Raw genomic sequence first — 13,535 nt, 5'->3', positions numbered from 1 at the left:
ATCAATTCTTCTATCGGAATGGCTGGGAGAGCAGAAAAACTATGAACATAGGTGATCGTTGTCAAAGTGGCTAAACCAAATACTTCTGAAATTCATAACGCCTCTTGTTTAGCCCAGAACCTATTATCCTACTTTGCATGAGAAAAGAGTCTAGAGGGTGAGAAAAGAACATTTCATAACAGAAAATACCCATTTGTGGTGGTGTAAAGGGAACTGTTGGAGCTCAATAGTATCCCACATGTTTACGCAACCCCTTTACAAACCTGAATTATTTAAGCCTTTGCAGCCTGATACACAGTTATGTCGTCTGCATTGCTCTTAACTTCATTATAGATCAAGCACAGACGTCGCTTGCTTTCTTGTGCTGGACCCAGCGCTCAAAACTTCCATTGTTCTACGTGTGTTTTGCGATGGAATTTTATTAGCGCCACCAGTTTCTGAGCTCTGGGCACAGTATGGTGCCTAAGATTTCATTATTGGGGGTTGGCTGTATACTTCCTGGTTTTCCCACATGTGCAGAAGCGCTCTATTGTGCCGTGTTCGTGCGCAGAAGCGGCGCCTCTAGATGCGGACTTTACGGGGTACATACGCACCCCCGGAACGAATTAAGTTCATATCCGGAGGGTCCACCGTAATATTTCAGCTACAGTTAATTCATTTTCAACTTTGTATTCTTGTTATTTAAAAAGTGCGCCTAGACATTCCTAGGTTTAAGGTGCCATTTCGCTCATAGCAGGGGTCGGCAAGGTTTACCTTACCTGGGCCGGTTCACTCCAGCGGATATCCCTCTGTGGGCCGAATCACGCCTGTGCGCGCTTGTGATTTCAGGTGTCTGTGCAGATGTGATTTTCGGCACCGTGGAAGTGAGTCCCTGTGCTGTGCTGTGCCGGTTTAGTGCAGCGCGCGGGGGCTCACCGAGTGGGTGGCTCGGTTCGGGGGCGCCTCGTGGGCCAGTTAAACGACCCCCATGGGCCACTTGTGACCCAAGGGCCTTAGGTTGCCTACCCCTGGCTCATAGCTTTCATATCTCAGTTTCTAACACTGCCTCAACTATTTGTATCGTGTCCTTTCTTCTAGCAGATCAGGGTGACCAGGTGACAGCAAAAACTGCAAAAAAAAATTTAGCAGGGGCAATTAGAATAAGATCTATTATTTGATTATTGACGTAAACCTCCAGAATGTATTTTGTATAGTTAAGCTTTTATCCCTGTCTTCAGTGCATTTATTTTATTTTATAGCTATGGCTAGTGGCTGATGCAAATAAAGATTATTCTGATTCTGTAGAGGCAAATAGGCGGACTGAAGTTTTGCAAGTATTTTTTTTTAAACATGCTCACAAAATCCTTTTAGAGATGTTTCTGCAACCCTAAAATACATATAGAATTACAGAGTTGGAAGGTACCCCGGGGGTCATCTAGTCCAGGGGTCAGCAAACTTTTTCAGCAGGGGGCCGGTCCACTGTCCCTCAGGCCTTGTGGGGGGCCGGACTATATTTTGAAGAAAAAGTATGAATGAATTCCTATGCCTCACAAATAACCCAGAGATGCATTTTAAATAAAAGAACACATTCTACACATGTAAAAACATGCTGATTCCCGGACCGTCCTTGGGACGGATTTAGAAGGCGATTGGGCCGGATCCAGCCCCCCAGGCCTTAGTTTGCCTACCTATATTCTAGCACAACATTTTCAATGCAGGAAATTCTGGAGTATCCCAATAGATGGGTCCGGGTGGCGGTTCTTTCACGCGGTGATAATGGGGCACTCAGATTTTATACTGCCCACGCCAGCCCTATGGAAGTTCTTTCCATGTGGAAAGTCCCTAATGTTTGTAGTGGCTAAAGTGCCGAAACAACTACTTGTGTGTTAAAGGCTTTCTCAAGTGTTCCTGCCTTGCAGAAGGAAAGGAAATGAGATACATGGAAGTGAGTCCAGACTTCTGTGCCTGCTGACCTTAGAGCCATTGGCAGCACCCTTGCAAACAGATAAATATCTAACTGCAGAATTGCGTTTTTGTTTTGAAAACGGAAAGAGATAGCTGTTGGCATATAGGCTAGCATGTTTAATTTTTAAGAACTTCACTGAAGTATTTTAAAGTAGCTTTAAGCGTTTGCATACCATGAATTGTGCATGTGTTCATCTAGTTTCTCCTAGGGTTGGCAACATAGCTATTTTGAGCAGGTTCTGTTGGCAAGGCAGTGTTCTACCACATCCTGCCGGGGCTACAAGTGCCAGGGGATATTATGGTTTCTTCTGTGTACATTCTTGCAAAGATGGAGTCTATTATTATTAGAGACTACTGGTTGCTCTTAATCCTTAAGTAGACATACACTTTTAAAATCGTGTTAGGATAAGTTGTACTGTGTCCAGTTCTGGGCACCACAGTTCAAGAAGGACACTGACAAACTGGAACGTGTCCAGAGGAGGGCAACCAAAATGGTCAAAGGCCTGGAAACGATGCCTTATGAGGAACGGCTAAGGGAGCTGGGCATGTTTAGCCTGGAGAAGAGGAGGTTAAGGGGTGATATGATAGCCATGTTCAAATATATAAAAGGATGTCACATAGAGGAGGGAGAAAGGTTGTTTTCTGCTGCTCCAGAGAAGCGGACACGGAGCAATGGATCCAAACTACAAGAAAGAAGATTCCACCTAAACATTAGGAAGAACTTCCTGACAGTAAGAGCTGTTCGACAGTGGAATTTGCTGCCAAGGAGTGTGGTGGAGTCTCCTACTTTGGAGGTCTTTAAGCAGAGGCTTGACAACCATATGTCAGGAGTGCTCTGATGGTGTTTCCTGCTTGGCAGGGGGTTGGACTCGATGGCCCTTGTGGTCTCTTCCAACTCTATGATTCTATGAAGTTTCCTGAACTCAGAGGCATTTATTTCTGCTTAGGCAGCACGTGTTTTGAACCCCTTTCAACAAACGTCAGAATATCTGCCTGCCTTCACCCTTAGGTGGCTAAATACTGTTCTGCTACCTGGACTAACTGAGCCATAGAAATTCCCCTCATCTTTGCTTAATTGTTCCGGTATTGGTTAGAAATGCATAATTTCGACAGCTGTTCCTAGATTTTCAGGTTTCTCCGTAACTAACTTCTTGTCTAAGTAAAACTGATTTATGACTTTAGAGGAATCACATACGAAAATCCCACACTACTCCTGCCCAAAGTATTTTGCAAACACTCTTTGGGTCCGGGCAGAGCTTTCTAAATTGTGTGTCGCGACACATTCGTGTATCAGCTGCAGTGTGTGGGTGTGTCGCACAAATGCTCCCTGTGCGTTAGTTTAACCTCTGGTTTGCTAGTAAAACTGAATTACTGTGTTGCAAAATGACACATGTCTAAAAAGTGTGCCACCAACATGAAATGTTTGGAAAGCTCTGGGTTAGGGAAATACTGACCATTTAATGTTAGTAGCCTTTAGTGTTGTAATGTCTTGTCACAATTTGTTTTTTCTTCATCTCCTTTTTGCATGAAAAATCAACTATGCATTACCACTTATTAAGCTTGCAGGTGACATGCTGGCAGTTCTAATAAATGTGTGGCTCAGCAAGGCTTTTTCTGGCTGCCATCTATACCAGGTATAGATGCATCTATACCAGCGGTCAGCAGACCTTTTCAGCAGGGGGCCGGTCCACTGTCTCTCAGACCTTGTGGGGGGCCGGACTATAGTTTGGGGAGGAGAAATGAATGAATTCTATGCCTCACAAATAACCCAGAGATGCATTTTAAATAAAAGAACACATTCTACTCATGTAAAAACATGCTGATTCCCGGACCGTCTGCCGACTGGATTTAGACGGCGATTGGCCTGGATCCGGTCCCTGGGCCTTAGTTTGCCTACCCATGATCTATACCAGTGTATCTCCATACTGTGACATTCTCTGGCACAAAATAGGCAGCATAGTAAAATGACGCACGCTGTTGGAAAACCGAACATTTTATGTAGTTCCAGGTTTTGTTGTTGCTGTGGCCATATTGTGTTGAGCACTATGGGTAGCAATCAGTACCTTAAAAAATTCAGAATTAAATTCATTCCCGCTGCTGCCCTCCTTTCTTTTTAAACACACACAAAGAATAGCTGATGTCAGGAATATCACACCCTGCTAGGATTTTCTACCCATACTTGTTGCGTTGTTTTGCTGTATTGAAAAATTGGCCTTTGCCCACAGCTAACATACTCCTAATCCAATAGTTGTCAAATATCAAACTTGCGCCAACTATAGATTGGCATTTGTAAGATGCTTGACTGCAGGGTTCAAAATTTATCGGGCACATTTTGCACCCAGCTGTCGCCCACTTGCAACCAGATGAAGGTGCCTGGGCGCCATAACGTCTCTACCATCTGGAGCTGGAGATCCTTGGATCTTTCCTGTTTTCACACACTAACAACATACCCAGTAGAATTCTACCCACATTAATTCATCACAATCAGAACGAATTTCAGGAAACCAAAAGTTGTGTTGAAAAAATATGACTTTCAAGCCGTCTGGCTTCAAAATGGCAACTAGACATTCCATTTTGGCGACTGCAACCCTAGTTTAAGGAGCCATTTGGCCCCTAGCTTATATATCCGAGTTTCTTTTTTCTTTTTTAATATTTTTATTAAACAATTCAACATAACAGATTATCAGTCCAAATAATCAATTATTTCCCCCCCTTTTCCCGCCCCCTCCCTCTCCCCCCCGGTTTCTTTACACATATTGTTTTCTGCATGTTATAAAATTATACATATCCTTGCCTTGTCTATCATATGTTCAACTAACAAATTTGTGGATGTTTATTCAAAACCTGCCAAGGAGTCCAGATCATTTTGTTGTCTTTTTAGGTATTTTGTAAAAAGTTCCCATTCTTCCTTGAAGTCACAGTTGTCCTTATCATGCAGTTTGTATGTCAGTTTAGCCAATTCCACATAGTTCATCAATTTTTCTTGCCATTGTTCTTTCGTTGGAATTTTCTCATTCTTCCATCCTTGTGCTAGCAAGGCTCTTGCTGCTGTTGTAGCATACATAAATAACTTCTTTATTTTTCTTGGCAGGTCTTGTCCTACAATCCCTAATAAGAATGCTTCTGGGTTTTTTTACAAAAGTCATTTTAAACATTTTTTTCAATTCATTATATATCATTTCCCATTTTTAAAAAAACTTCTCTACATGCCCACCACATATGATTAAAAAGTAGCTTCTTTTTCTTTACATTTCCAACATGTTACCCGGTTTTGTACATTTTTGCTATTTGTGCTGGTGTGATATACCACCTGTACATCATTTTCATATAATTTTCTTTCAAGAGAGAACATTCTGTAAATTTCAGATCTACCTTCCCCAGTTTTCCCCAGCGCTCAAATTGTATATATATCCGAGTTTCTAACACTGCTTGGCTGTAGGTAGCACAAACTACCTACATATAGTATGCTACTTACAGCTCCTAGATTTCCCACAGGGCAGGGATGGGAAACCTGCAGCCATGATGTTCAACTACAACTGCCATCAGCTCCGTTGGCATGGTCAGTAGTTGGGGATGATGAGAGTTGCAGTCTAGCAGCATCATGAGCAGGCAGGAACAGCTTCCCCATCCGTACTGCAGAGACACTGTAAGGGTATCTTAGTCTTAAATTCTCCTGCACTCCTTCTCAGTAGTATTCCCTCTTTGTCCTTTCAGTAGTAAACCTGAAGGAGCGTCTCCACCCCCATCGTTCAGCCCAGACACTGAGGTCCAGCTCTGAGGGCCTTCTGGTGGTTCCCTCACTACGAGAAGTGAAGTTACAGGGAAGTAGGCAGAGGGCCTTCTTGGTGGTGGCGCCCGCCCTGTGAAATGCCCTCCCATCAGAGGTCAAGGAAATAAATAACTGACTTTTAGAAGAAATCTGAAGGCAGCCCTGTTTAGAGAAGTTTTTAATGACTGATGTTTTAATGTATTTTTAATCTCTTGTTGGAAGCCGCCCAGATGGGGGGGTATAAATAAATTATTATTATTATTATTATTATTTCATAGTTAAAATCTTATCAGTGCCTCAAATAGGCCAAAGTGAATAGGCAGTTTTTGCAACCTGACTTGCGGTTTGTCTTAAGGCTGAAAGGCAGGCTGTAATTTTAAATTTATAACTACAGAAACATACACGTCTTATAGCTACAAGCACCCTGATGGCCTCAATCTGATAGACTTGCATATAATGAATCATACAGATTAGAATCATGCAAATCAAGCTATAGTTTAGATAACCTATTAAAGACAAAAGAGCAGAGCTGTATTGTCTGGGGGTTTTTTTAGCTGGCACCTCTAACCTCTACCTTTTTTTTCTGTGTGTGGTTTATCAAGGAAAGGATTGGTTTGCCTAACACTTTCCCTTGCTTTTTTTTTTCTTAAAAAAACCAAGCTTTCAGTAAATAGACATTTTAAGCCGCTCCTCTGAGACTTTTTCTAACACTTCCTCAGCTATCAAACTTTCTACAGGAAGTGGGTGTGGGGTGCAAACAACCTTCAAAAGGCAGTGAGTTCTGCCTTCTGTTGTTTAATTGCTCTTTTTATGAGCTTCACATCCCTCTGGCAAAGGGGCTCAGTCCAGTTCCTTCGCTGTCTCACATGCAATAGAACGCCAGTTATTTTAAGTGTTTTATTTACAGTGGTACCTCGGGTTACATACGCTTCAGGTTACAGACGCTTCAGGTTACAGACTCTGCTAACCCAGAAATAGTACCTCGGGTTAAGAACTTTGCTTCAGGATGAGAACAGAAATCGTGCTCCGGCAGCATGGTGGCAGCAGGAGGCCCCATTAGCTAAAGTGGTGCTTCAGGTTAAGAACAGTTTCAGGTTAAGAATGGACCTCTGGAACAAATTAAGTTCTTAACCCGAGGTATCACTGTCTTAAAAAAAATGCTTTTCAGAAAACTATGAAACAAGTTATTGCCATGGGCACGTTGTTTTGCACAAAGCAATTTGGTTTTTGTTTATTTATTATTTTTAAAAACATAAGCTCGAGGCAGCCCGAAGCAATCTACAAAGAAATGCAAAGTATTTTGTTTGGGACTTAGGAGCTGGTTCACAGGTGTGTATAGCAAAACAAACATAGGGTCAAAGTAGGGGCTGCTCAGGCCTTCAAGACTACTTTTGCCTCTTCTGTTGTATTTTTGCACAGAGATTTCAGCACCATTTGCTCTCCGCTGCACCATGAAGCCTACTGTAAGTCAAGCTCATTGCAGAAGCCCGGCTTGGTGGTGAATGAAGAAGACCCTGTGTAAAGAGCAGCTCTTAATCTCTTGAGGAGCCTTGGCTGTGCAAGACGTTGCTGCCATGAGTCACGAGGCTGTTCAGACAGGTTGCTCTAAGATGCCCATTCAGTTCCCTCCAGGTGTGCAAATCGGGTCCTCCCTTAAAGAGGGAACGTATTGCGGTGAGACCTGGACAACCGACACCCTGTGTTGTGGGTGGGTACAATTGGTCAGCCACAACACCCGATTGGTAGGTCCCTCGAAGCTGGGTGCAATCTGGCCAATGGAACGCAGTCCAAACGGTTTGAGGGACCTATTTATGCCCAGAGCGTCCTCTTTCGGCGCATGCATTCGGAACACCCAGCAACTCTGACTTCCTAAAGGAAAGCTCCACAACTTTGGCCTGTCCAATGACAATGGGTATATCATTGCCAGTTTTCTGATACTGTGAGTAGATCACAGTCTATTGGGAGTCGGACGTCCCTGCTATATAGTAATTTATGGACCTAATAGGTATTGAAAGCCATTTGCCCATGTTGCCATGCAACCAGTCCGTGCAGAATGTAGGCACACTGTACATTGGTACCTTGAGTTACATACGCTTCAGGTTACAGACTCCGCTAACCCAGAAATAGTACCTCTGGTTAAGAACTTTGCCTCAGGATGAGGACAGAAATCGTGCTCCGGCAGCGCAGCGGCAGCAGGAGGCCCCATTAGCTAAAGTGGTGCTTCAGGTTAAGAACGGACCTCTGGAACGAATTAAGTACTTAACCCGAGGTACCACTGTATATAGAAACAAGCAAACCAGTGATATTTTAGGGAGCAGGCTAGCAGGCAGGGCCCATTACTTACATCGTAGGAGGCTACACAACACAAAACAAAACAAAATAAAAAATTCCTTCCAGTAGCACCTTAAAGACCAACTAAGTTAGTTCTTGGTATGAGCTTTCGTGTGCACGCACACTTCTTCAGATAAGTGTGAAGTGTATCTGAAGAAGTGTGCATGCACACGAAAGCTCATACCAAGAACTAACTTAGTTGGTCTTTAAGGTGCTACTGGAAGGAATTTTTTATTTTGACTATGGCAGACCAACACGGCTACCTATCTGTAACTAAAACAAAACAAAACACTGTTGCTGTATGTAGGTTTTATTTTATTTGTTTCTTTTATCTTATATTTTGGAAATGGGCATCCAGATTTTATCCCTTTAAAAATTTTTGGGGCCCTCCAAGAGAGTGAGGCCCTAAGCTATAGCTTGTTTAGCTTATACGTAAATCTGGCACTGGCTGTGATGGAACGTTCAGAAGAGCATGGTGTCGAATTGTCCCCTTTGGCTACGTCGCAGTGGGGGAGCCCCCAGGCCTCTGTTTTCTGACCCCCATAACTCTTTCCAAGACAGGCTTCTTGCCAGCTGCACTTCTCTGCCCAAGTGTTCTTGCCTGGCTGGAATGTGTCCTTAGATGCCTCTTGCTTCTATACATGGAAACTAGGCTACAGAGGTGAAGTTTACATTTGTGGCTCTGTCTACTTTCTCTACCAGGGTGGATTTGATTTAAATCACGATTTAAATCACTAGTCGGCAAGACTTGATTTAAATCTTTTTCTTTCTTTCTTTTTTACAGAAAGACTCATTCTTGCTGGTATCATCTTAATACAACCGGATTAAGGTTTCGTTTTTGGAATAATAATTTTTTCAGAGTAGTTTTTTCAGTTATATCAAAAATTACTGATTTGGTTATACTGTTAGATATACGTAGACCGATAATTATGAAATTACAGTGAGGTTTCATAAGTTAACTGTTTATATTTGGACAACTTTTCTGCTGTACTTTGTTGGACGGAGTAAAACAACCAGTTCCTTAATAACAATTTAAGCAATTTATTTCACTAAAACAATAACTTCATAGCATATGTATCCATGTTTACTGATGTGTAACAATAATGGATGTGTAACATTTTTTTAAAAAAAAACTTAGACTGAGTTTTAGTACACATAATGTAACTTAAATAGAAAACTATCTTTAGAAAGATGTTTCCTCCAAAAGTATTTTATTTTTAAAATCCGATTTAAATTTTTATTTATTTATTTATTTTTAAAATTATTGATTTTTATCCACCCCCATAGAAACTACCCTACAGAGGTGAAGTTTACCTTTGTTGCTCCATCCACTGTCTCTGTCCCAGCCCATGTGGCCCTTGGAAGCTTGCCCAGAGAGAATTCGGCCCTCAGACTCAGAATGTGACCCCACCCTTGTACTATGCGTCTTAAGTGATTTGATCCTGTGCTCTACTGTCCTTGTTCCAGTCGTGAAACATGCCGTGAAAATGTAACAGGTTTTTCAGGGCATACATTAAATGTAAGATGGGGAGAGGAAGGAAGAGATGTGTACATTTGCTTTCCTTAATGTAACTAACAGCAGTCCTCCTTGAAATTAAATTACTCATTTTCATGTTTCCAGGAGCAAACCCACGGTATGTACATATCATATGTCATTAATTCTACTTAAATCTTCATTATAGAGCCTCTGGACTTTGACCTTAATGCTCCGCTTAGCCCCCTGGCAGGCAGACAAAACAACTAAACTGAAAGCCTGAAATTTGAGCGTTCAGAATCCTATTTTGGATGATGGGTGTAGTAGCTCCAGAGGGCTAGAGGAGAGGAGGAGTGTAAACGGTTGGCTATAGTGTGGAAGAGAGATAATCTAATGGCAAGTATGCCTGAAGGAGCGTCCCCTCAGTAGTATTCCCTGTCTGTCCTTTCAGTAGTAAACCTGAAGGAGCGTCTCCACCTCCATCGTTCTGCCCGGACACTGAGGTCCAGCGCCGAAGGGCCTTCTGGCGGTTCCCTCGCTGCGAGAGGCCGAGTTACAGGGAACCAGGCAGAGGGCCTTCTTGGCAGTGGCACCCGCCCACCAGATGTCAAAGAGAAAAATAACTACCAAACTTTTAGAAGACATCTGAAGGCAGCCCTGTTTAGGGAAGCTTTTAATGTTTAATAGGCTATTGTATTTTGGTGTTTTGTTGGAAGCTGCCCAGAGTGGCTGGGGAAACCCAGCCATATGGGCGGGGTATAAATAATAAATTATTATTATTAGGTAAAGGGACCCCTGACCATTAGGTCCAGTCGTGGCCGACTCGGGGGTTGTGGCGCTCATCTCGCTTTATTGGCCAAGGGAGCCAGCATACAGCTTCCGGGTCATGTGGCCAGCATGACTAAGCCGCTTCTGGCAAACCAGAGCAGCGCACGGAAACGCCGTTTACCTTCCCGCCGAAGCGGTACCTATTTATTTACTTGCACTTTGACGTGCTTTCGAACTGCTAGGTTGGCAGGAGCAGGGACTGAGCAACGGGAGTTCACCCCGTCGCGGGGATTCGAACCACCGACCTTCTGATCGGCAAGTCCTAGGCTCTGTGGTTTAACCCACAGCACCACCCGCGTCCCTTATTGTTGTTGTTGTTGTTGTTGTTGTTGTTGTTGTTGTTTTATTGCGCTTTTGCTTTAATGCACTTGGCAGATACAGCTGCCTATTAGAGCGCGGGTGCACCTGCTCAGGAGCTCAGTTATGTCAACCTTTGCCTGCAGAACTGGCAACCCCTCGCCCCTTTTCGAACACCCTCCCTTGTGCAGTGTTCCCTCAACCTCCACTCCTCTCCCCTCTCCTTGGGAGTCCTCCAGGGCAGCCGCCGCCACCGTCTCTCGTTCTTTGAGCTGCCTCGCCCGCCCCAAAGAAAGGTGTCTCCTGAAAGTGAAAAACTGGGAAATGATCTATAATGAGATGAAAAAGATGTTGAAATATACATTTACAGTGGTACCTCAGATTACATACGCTTCAGGTTACAGACTCCACTAACCCAGAAATAGTGCTTCAGGTTAAGAACTTTGCTTCAGGATGAGAACAGAAATCGTGCAGCGGCAGCAGGAGGCCCCATTAGCTAAAGTGGTGCTTCAGGTTAAGAACAGTTTCAGGTTAAGTACGGACCTCCGGAACATATTAAGTACTTAACCCGAGGTACCACTGTACTTTCTATGGAAAAGCTCACCTTGGTTTTGGAACGCTTTAGTTTTGGAATGGACTTCCAGAACGGATTAAGTTTGAAAACCAAGATACCACTGTACAATGAAAGCCCTTTCTAGTCTGTTGTCAAATTTAGGAGAAATTGTTTCTAGTCGCTTTCACAGATTTGGCCCAGTCATATGTCTTCTCTCAAGCCCAGCCATGCCATACTGGAAGTATATTTGCTCATCTTTGTTTGTGTCTTCCAGTTCTCATTTGTGGTCATTGATCGTTTTTTATGAGGTGTTTCCTTGTTCTGCACATTTACTGTTAGTGGATGTTTGCCAGTGAAACAAGTGTCTGCATCATCCAGATTTTGCATTTATTTTTCCTACTTTAACAGGATAATAGGAGGAAATGTTTAGATATGGTTTCTCATGGGACAGCTTAAGAACAACGCTGTTGTGCTGGAGGAGCAAGGCATCTTTTTCTATTCAATCCCTGTTTTTCTGATCATGGCGGTTCTTTGCAGTTCATAAACCTGGAATTATTGAGTACAATCGGGTTGTTTTTCAATTTCCTCATCATTTAATTGTGGGAAAAATAATTTTCATGACTTTTAATAAGCAATTCCAGTCTAATACTCATGGGTGCTCTTAAGTATTTCTAAGAATTAAGTAAATTATTTTCGGCACATCAGATCAGCTTCACAAGTAATTGAACAGATATACCATAATACCTCCGTGAATGTCCGACTCGTCTAGCGTCCATTCCGGCAAACATCCGCGGCAAACCCGGAAGTACTGGAACGGGTTACTTCCGCATTTGCCGCATGCGCGGAAGTGCTAAATTGCTCTTCACGCATGCGCGGAAGCGCAAACCGATCCATGTGCGTGTGCAGACAATGTGCTTTGCCCTGCATCCTTTTCAGCTAGCAGCTGGGGCTCCGGAACGGATCCTGGTCGCAAAACAAGGTACCACTGTATCTGAAATAAAAATCAGCAGAGGAAGATTTTGGGAGAAATTAGACTCGTAGCCGGAACACTGATGCTGTTACATAACACTGATGCTGATGTTACCCATTCCTGCTGGAGTTCCCACATAATTTCTCTTCATAAAGTGAATTCAGTTTGCAGTAGTTTGCCCTATCTGGACATCAGTTCACAAATACTGCATTAATTGAAGGGTATTTGCTGTTTAGACTATAACTTGCTTTAATTAACTGATTGCCCAGAAATCTTACCCGGCTCCTACTCATCTGAAATATTCAGTTCTGCATATAGGTCACACCTAAAAATTGGTACTGGGACTTAACAATTTAAAATGCATTTTCTGTGCTGCTTTCCAAGTACTTAGAAACTATTTTTTGTTCTGTATATGTATTAAATTCTGTGTACATTAAACGTTTTCCTGTATTTTAATATTGTTTACATGTCATCCATGGTTTAGACTCTTATACAAATCCTGCATACATGGCAATATATTTACCAGGTGGGGCACATCACATTTTGTTGCATCGCATTTCTTTCTCACTCTGTAATCGAGTATGAACTTGCATATATTAGCATGGATTTCTGGCAATCCTTGATAACTAGCTTAAAATGGTGAGCAGTTGCTTGTTGCATTGCTGATTTCCCTTCCTGGAGGTGAAAACAATGTTAAGGATTCATTTGCATTCTAGACACGGTAGTTCCATGTCACGGAGCCAGGATCCTTCCCCAAGGGAAAAGGTGAAATCACCTTCCCTGCCAGTGATTAGGGACTGACATTGACTACTTCCAGTGGGAGTCCCAAGGAGTCATTTTCAGCCAGAAAGAGTGTAATTGTGATATAGTTCCTGGGAGGGGGGACGACGAGAAACTGACAGAATGAAGACCAATTAAACTCTTTATTCCCTTCCCTACAGGAATACAGCGAGTCCCCTTAATAAACCACTCTCTGATCTTCACGGTGAGTAGTTTTATGGTTACTTCCTGCAATCTTAGGTACACTTACTTCTGCGCAGAACTCAATGAGACTTACCGGTACTTCCGAGTTAGAAAAAGAGAGAGCATAGGATTATCCTAGATACGGTCACTTGTAAGAAATGCCCTTTGAACTCCACGAGGCCTGCCACCAGTTAAAAATATACTTTGGATTGGCAAGACCCAGTGAGCATACACTTATTGTATTTACTTTTAAAATTATTGATGGTTCACCAGATCTTGCGTAATAATATGAAAAGCGGAAGCAAAGTGCTGTTGCCCTTACGGTTTCACTGTGTGTTTCCCCCTTCCTTTCCCAGCGTTGGCTTTGTTTTGTTTTAAAGAAAGTAATATTGATCTCAAATCCAGT

General features: G+C 42.8%; 2 protein-coding genes and 1 long non-coding RNA gene across 6 annotated transcripts in view; 2 read left to right on the top strand and 1 right to left on the bottom strand.

Annotated features, from left to right (window-relative positions):
- Positions 1-13,535, top strand: part of LOC310688492 (uncharacterized protein) — a 193,396-nt gene that overhangs the window by 63,559 nt on the left and 116,302 nt on the right. The gene's annotated exons all lie outside the window — the stretch shown is intronic.
- SEMA4D (semaphorin 4D) overlaps positions 1-13,535 on the top strand; it is a 118,348-nt gene that overhangs the window by 8,476 nt on the left and 96,337 nt on the right. For 2 of the 3 annotated variants that reach the window (XM_083464836.1, XM_083464837.1), the window contains exon 2: positions 13,108-13,151. The exons of the other annotated variant lie outside the window; for it this stretch is intronic. The gene's annotated coding sequence lies outside the window, so the exon portion shown is untranslated. The remainder of the gene's footprint in view (positions 1-13,107; positions 13,152-13,535) is intronic. 3 annotated transcript variants of the gene reach the window in all.
- Positions 1-13,535, bottom strand: part of LOC310688506 — a 486,265-nt gene that overhangs the window by 394,601 nt on the left and 78,129 nt on the right. The gene's annotated exons all lie outside the window — the stretch shown is intronic.

The sequence above is a fragment of the Podarcis liolepis genome (assembly GCF_965112155.1).
Source record: "Podarcis liolepis genome assembly, chromosome: 11".
NCBI lineage: Eukaryota > Metazoa > Chordata > Lepidosauria > Squamata > Lacertidae > Podarcis > Podarcis liolepis.
Note: the sequence above shows the minus strand (reverse complement) of the source record. Positions and strands in the feature narration are given on the sequence as shown.